The following is a 5,430-nucleotide window of genomic DNA, read 5'->3' as shown; positions in this document are numbered from 1 at the left end:
GCAATGAGCTTGGAAACTGAGCATGGGCCCCTGACCTGGCTATGCCGATTCACCCACAGGGCTGCTGAGAAAGCCAGCCCCTGGGGGCCAGGGGGATGTCAGCCCGCTCCCACGGTGGGTGCACCAAGTGAAGTAGGGGTAGACAGCTTCCAGGCCCACAGACCTGTGGAGCACTGGAGACAGTGTCCTAGATCCTGCTTCCCAGGGTCTGGCTGCTTTCTCCTTCAAGTATTATGAGCTCAGCACAAGCCCTGGCTCAAGGGCATGGACAGTCCTCGTTTTCCCTTACCCTGCATCCCACTCACAACGCCAGCTCCCCAGAGCTCTGGTGCAGACGCTGGCACTGACATTTCAGGAAGTGGCTCCATGACCCTGTCGGCTACAGAAAGGGGATGCAAAGTCACCAGCAAGTCAAAGCATCTTCTATGCTACCGACACCACCAGCAGTCAAGCCAGCAGCTAGAATCTCTGCGTCAGTGGTGGAGCTCGCAGCCACCCCCTCAAGGAGGCAACGATCTCCTTCGCCCACCTCTCCCTCTCAGCTGCCTCCAAAAGGTAGGCAATGCATTGTATCAGCTTGACAGAAATAGGGCAAGCACAGGACCAAGAGCACCATTGAGGGCTCTGACAGGCACCACTGGGAGTGTCAGACCCCTGCACCAGATGGGGGACTCTGCATTGATGGGAAGGTGGAGGAGCTTCAGAGCAAGCAGCCCACAAGAGCCAGGGCCAGCATGGACCACAGCCTTGTCAGGTGGAGAAGTGAACAGTGTCCCAAGTGGCATGATAGCAGGTTCTGGGAGAAATTGCTCATCCTCCAGCCTGCCCCTGCATAAAATTGTTTCCTGGACTTTGTCAGATGCCGGGCCTGCTGTCACACACTGGGAATCAGAGACGAAGCGCTGTCCTTGGTTTGTTGTGAACCATTGCAGATCCTACCAATGCTGTGGCATGCAGATGGGCTGGCTCTGTCTGGCTCCCAGAGGACAGGGTCCAAAGACCTGTTGCCATTACTTGCATGTCAGGAAAGACACTGTGCAGAGTGCTTGACAAAGTACCCTACTGAGCTCACAGCTGGAAGAGACAGGATGCAAAGAGCAGGAGAAAGTAATGATTGCTGTCCCCTAGTTTATAAATAGGGGAACTGAGGCAGAGAAATTCAAGGTCTGATTCAAGGAGAGATGCTGTTGTCTTTTCAAAGTCTGGCTTTCAAGTGGTTTGCAGAACCAGGAATGGGGCATAGCTCCTCATGTCCCAGCTCAGGTGTGGCAGAGACTGCTGGAAAGTGGCATTCCCCTGCAGTGCCCACCCCCGGAGTTGGCTGTCCCACCTCTAGAAGGGAGATCACAGAGGTTGTCTCCTTCAAAATCCAAGCATGAAGGCTGCCACATGACAGTCCAGAGCAATCTTTGCTAATGAAACCATCTAAATTAGCATCATTTCAGCCGATTTAAATGCGTCCCGACGCCAAGAATCTGAATAGGAACACTCTGCACCATGTGGAAGTGGGAAGGGCGTTCAAATCCAAACTTCCTTGCTCATCCCCATCTTTTAACTTATGCTTATAGATCCAGGGGCAGAGACTCAGTGCTTGGCTCAGATCCAGACTCATACTCAACTTTCAGAGGCTTGTCCAAGGCTCATCAATCCTTCAGGCCTCTCAAGCCTGCACCCTTGGGCTGCAGACTCCAAGAGGACAGACTCGCTCATCAGATTCTTTGGGACGTCCTCCATCCACGTGGGCTGGAAGGACTAGAGCTGCAACAGGTTTCCTTGCAGCACCTTGTTCAGGCAGGAGCTACCTCTGTTACTGCACAGTGTTTGAAAGACAGCCTGGTCCTCAGAAAATGAGGAAGGCAAGGAAAGAGCTCCAGCTGTGTTGGGGGCCATTTGTTGCTCGCTCCAACATACAGCCTTCCCCTAGAAAGAGGGTGCAGCACATCCCAAAAAACAGGAAATGCCAATCTTGCAGGATTTGAGCAATTTTTTGTTTCTGATTAAAAGTGGGACAGTTAAGGCACCTGTTGAAAGGAAATACAATAGGTTGCAAGTTAGCTGAGTGTTTCCAGGTGCGTGTACAGATTTGATTCAGCGTCAGCTCAAGCTTTAGGCTGAAGGGGGCAAGGAAGAAAGGTGCTGTCTTACTAGTTGTTACCCCCAATCAGCTTATTTTTCTCCTACAAATCTCGGTGGATATGGGAGTCAGCAGAAGGCTCCCATCAGCAACTGGCCAGACCTCAGTTATGGGTAACACAATAGTGACCCTGAGAAGCTGCACACTCTCTGCCACATCCTTTGGCTACAAGGACCCCCTTTATTTGGCAGACATATTATTCACTCACTTGTGTTCACTGCAGAACAGCCACTTGGGTCTACGATGTGATCACTCAGGACTCCCTAACTGCTTAGGTCTGAAAGGACTAAGGAAACAGTTCAACCAGTAGTGTCCCCCCTCCCATTGAACTAGCAGAGACAGAGGATGTTGGATGAAGCCTGGAATACAAGTCTCCCTGCCCCTATGGCATCATCCCACCCGAGGTACTCTGCACAGACAGGGCTATTAAACCCAGCATCCTAGCCAAAAGCCAACCCTCTTCCCATCTAAATTAATTCTCCCTTTAGTTTCACTATGTGCCTCCCCTCACGTGACACCACTCTGCGGTATTACTGGCATTCAATGATTACAGTGTTCCACCCTAGTGCTAGCTGCAATTCAGCATGACTGAGTGATGCCTACATTAGCCGGCTATAAAGAACACGGGGAATCCATCAGAATAAAAGACGCTATATAAAATGAAGCAGTTGTTGTTATAATTCCAGTTGCCAAGCAGCAAGAACCAGTTTTGAGGGAGGGAGAGGTGGGGTGGGGGTGGAATTGCCTTTTTTGCTGCTGCAAATTGAGGAGATTTTGCTGGGAGCAAAAGGCAGCTCCTGGATGGGAGATGACCAAACGGTGCCTGGGAGGGAATGACGACAGCTCAGTAAGCAAAGCACCTCCTTTGAATCACTGTGAATCTAAAGACACCAGGATACTGTTACAAAATGCTACGCTACTGCTGTTTGCTCAGAACATGCAATGGAGGCATGGCCTATTTATGGCCATAACAGATCTCATTGTGGCTTTATCTAACGCCAACTTAGTAGCAGCATGCCACTTCCCAAAACTCTTGCAGTTTCAGCTGAGTACAACATTTTTTTAGGCATCCTTTTCTAAAACTCCTGTGCACTTTTGTACAGCTATTTTGTTCTACCCCAGAAGTAGCTGCATTTTAACATTGTGACCACTGCTTGCATATCAACTGGGTTTCGGTTTAAATTTGTGAAGAGCACTGAGCTCACAGGTGGCTTTTAATCCACTATGCAGAGCACAGCATAGGAAGAGAGAGATTTCTAGAGGCATTCATTATTATGTCTATTACAGGCTTAAAAAGCTAACTGAAATTAAGAACAATTTATTAGAGCAAATTTGTGATCTGGGAAATTGCAGGTTCCTTGAGCTAACGAGGATCATGGGCCTCTCATTTCACATCAGTTTGCTAGCAGCTTTCAGTAGAGTCAACCCTGACTGATAAATTTACAACAAGGGAGAAAACAACACATGAAATATAAGAGGATTCACCTTCTTAAATGTTTAAAGCCTATTACCAAAATAGGTGTGTAATGTCGCCATTATAAATATCATTCTTAACACCTTTTTGATTTTTTTCCCCCTTTTACTCTGAAGTGTCCAACCTATTACAGAACAAAAAGAAGCCGCCTTTTAAATCTCATTCACTCCAGCTCCTCTCTTGATAGATGTTTTCTCCTCTGAAGCTCTGTTTCACATAAAAGCATCTCAGCGCCGCGCTGTAAATCTGGTTTACATCCAGCTTTTATGGGAGGCTGGGCCGGGTCCCCGACTAAATTACCATTTATTTATTTGCTTGCTTCGAAGAAAAAATACTGACTCTATCACTCAGATTGGTAGGTTGGTAAATGGGTTTTCTAAACATGGCTTGAAAAGGGGGCTGGGAAGGTGGCCGCCAGGCAGAGGTAGCCTAGTTTCTCCAAAGCAGATTCTATCACAGGCTGTCCCTCGAGTGGGGTCAGACACACGGGGCGCTGAGATGAGCAGCTCCCTGGTCTAATTCATGGCACTTCACAGAAAGCACCATGAGTTAGATTGACCCTCCTGACAACAGATGTTTCCTGTTGGGTTGTGGGGGGCACGCAGAAATTGAGCTTCACTTTGGAGCCAATCCAGCAAGATAGGTCTGCAGCCTCTCTCTCCTACCCCTGTCCCCTCTTTCCCAGCTCTGGTGCTGTCTCAAGATAGAAGAGGGAGAAAGCAGGGGAGGGAGATCCATTCTGGGGTTTGCCCAGTCTGCGCTAGAGTGGGGGAGCGGATGGATTGAAGCCCTCCACCTCGGAGGGGCCCCAATCCAGCCACCCCACCCTCCAGCACAGGTTGGGCAAACCACAGACACAACTCCCTCCTCTCCCTTCCCCCCACCCCATCCTGAAGACAGCACCAGAGCTGGAAGAGAGGGGACAGGGGTAGGGGAAAGAGGCTGCAGACCTCTCTCGCCAGATTGACTCCAAAGTGAAGCTTGATCTCCCACCCTCCCGAGCCAACAGCTGCAATCAATATTGGTTACAGCTCCTAGCATGCACTAACAGAAGTTAATGCTCCACTTTGGAGTGCCTTCATCTGAACCTTCATGTAATGAGGGTTCATTTATCATGCGATTGGGCACTTTCTATCAGGGCATGGCTGTTGAGCACTTCCAGTGGCCGATTATATGACAAAACATCACTTTTGTCAGCATCCCTGGGGCTCTATCCTTCCACCATGTCCCCCAGAGCAAAGGACTGTGCTGTGGTGGGTATAGAGGGAATTGGCTGCTGCACATAGACAGACCTCTCCGGCACTCCAGCTCCAAGTGACTAGTGCTGTTACATTGCCAGAGATCATAGGATCATCTCTACCAGCTCTTCAAAAGTTTAACAGGCTTGTGGATTAAGTCTCAGAGCAGCCAAAGAAACACCAATCATGCCATATGAATGGGGAAACTCAGGCACAAGGTAAGGATACAACTTGGCCAAAGTCAGTGTCAAAAGCAGCAGCAACTGGGCATGCCCTGCTCCCCTGCCACCATTAGAATACAATGAAAACCCACATGCTTCAGGTAAGAGCATAGTATAATTGGGCCATTAAGCTAAGATGGGGGTCTTGGTAGGCCTGCGCAAAGCTGCTAGTATTTGCTTTGGATTCAGATTCGGCGATTCGAATCACTATCCCGAATTGATTCAGCCAAATCTGATTCTGAGATTTGGCTCCTGCCAAATCCCTGAATCAGCCATGTCCATCCCCCACAAGGCCGGCAATAGCTGCCCCGCCCGCCCCAGCTTCTGGCTCTTTGCGGGGGAAAAAAGCCCTGACTCAGTGGG

Source organism: Alligator sinensis, unplaced genomic scaffold, assembly GCF_000455745.1.
Source record: "Alligator sinensis unplaced genomic scaffold, ASM45574v1 scaffold1496_1, whole genome shotgun sequence".
NCBI lineage: Eukaryota > Metazoa > Chordata > Crocodylia > Alligatoridae > Alligator > Alligator sinensis.
This window is presented reverse-complemented; position numbering follows the sequence as displayed.